This window comes from Brachypodium distachyon, chromosome 3 (genome assembly GCF_000005505.3).
Source record: "Brachypodium distachyon strain Bd21 chromosome 3, Brachypodium_distachyon_v3.0, whole genome shotgun sequence".
NCBI classification, from domain to species: Eukaryota; Viridiplantae; Streptophyta; class Magnoliopsida; order Poales; family Poaceae; genus Brachypodium; species Brachypodium distachyon.
Window position 1 is genome coordinate 31,235,812 of NC_016133.3, and position 1,693 is coordinate 31,237,504.

General features: G+C 50.6%; 1 non-coding gene across 1 annotated transcript; it reads right to left on the reverse strand.

Annotated features, from left to right (window-relative positions):
- Positions 1–304: 304 nt before the first annotated feature.
- On the reverse strand, positions 305–377 carry TRNAA-AGC. The gene has a single exon. It is a non-coding gene; the product is annotated as a tRNA-Ala (tRNA).
- Positions 378–1,693: the final 1,316 nt, after the last annotated feature.

Genomic DNA, 1,693 nt, shown 5'->3' on the forward strand with positions numbered 1-1,693 from the left:
TGGCCAATGGGAGTTGGAGTGGTCGATGATGGGGAAGAAGCTGGAGAGCATGTGCTGGCATGGGCGCGCGGCCTGCATAGCTTGCAGATCTAGGACTGTGCGTCAGGTGCGTGGGTGAACGAGAAAGAGAGAAACAGTTAATTACTTCCTGATGGGTGCAGACCTGGTGCCTGCACAATCCTTCAGGCTTCAGGCATCAATGGACATGACACGGGGGGCGCATTGACTCAGACTGATGATTCTGAATGTTCTGAATAAACACACAGCAGGGGAAACTGAGATGTTAGCAAAAAAGCAAAAGAAATGGAGATGCGGGGTATCGATCCCCGTACCTCTCGCATGCTAAGCGAGCGCTCTACCATCTGAGCTACATCCCCGACAATACCTTGGGAGCTAGTAACTTTATAAAATAAAAGTCTTCTTTTCAACGGGAAGTGTTCATGCGCTAGCCAATTCGTACATTCTTGGATTCTTTAGGCTGTAGCCTCGTACTAGCTGCTGCTCAAAGACCCACGACGCTCTACCGAATTCCTTGCAGGCATTACATCCGTACAGTGCTCGGTAAATTAATAATTGCTCTAAAGTAAACTAATTAACTGGATGATCAATGGATGGATGCGTGGGCATGCAGTGGTCCCCGGCTGGCCCATGCACACTGCGTGCGCTGGTTCATTAACTGCACGGCATATCCACGTCAGCGTGTCGCTGTTCCAACCAAAACATGCATGGGCACACAACAACGCCAAGAGCCCAGATCGAGAGCCGGTCGGTCGGTCGACGCAGACGGCTCAACTGTGTGCATAATGCATCGACCCAAACTTAAGCTATCATAATCTAATGAGTTGTGCATGGATCGATGGATGGATGGATCTGTCTGTCCGAGGGCAAGGGACCGCATGCAGAGGAACATGCATGTTGATCAGCTACCATGTAGGCTGGCGGTTTGTTTGTTGGGAAACCGCGAATGGTCCATCGAATCCAGATCATCCGGCTCTAAAGGAAGAAGAGCTCACCAGTACGCCAGCTCTGTCGTGCATGCATGCATGCCTCGAACGATTCGACCAGTAGGGCAGTTGTGTATAAGCACATTAATTCTATCAGCGTGGGAAATGCTAATCTGAGCATGCTGGTTTCTTGAAACTTTGTAAATCAGAGACAATGTTCCTATATTTTGAAAAGCTTCAAAATCCCTACTGCTGGCGTCGGCATGTAGTACGTCTTCTTTTTTTTGAGCGAACAAAAACAAATAGGGCCCCAAGGAAGAAGAAAAACAAATACTCAGATGTGTCAGTAGAGGACTGACTGCAGATGGAGTTCTGTTCTTTTTAGGTTTCGTGGGCCCAGGCCCATCCTACGGATCTGCGTACCGAAAAGGGGTCCCGTGACCGGATCACCGGCCTGGGTCCAGATGTCCCGAAGATGCGCCCGGTGCGCCGTGCGCGCGTTTTGGCGGCAACAGCGAACGGGACGTCTCCTCTGTCGACCGGGGGCGCTCTTTATACTTCTGAAGCCTCTGCCTACTCTCGTGTCATGTGGCGGGCGTGGCATGCCGACTTGCCGAGCGATGGATTGCATGCATATTTGCGTGCACCACGCATGACAGATCCATAGCAGATGGGGTCTGCACTTTTATGGACACACATGACCATCATAAGAGCGCCACCACACGCATAATCATGCTACACAATTATGT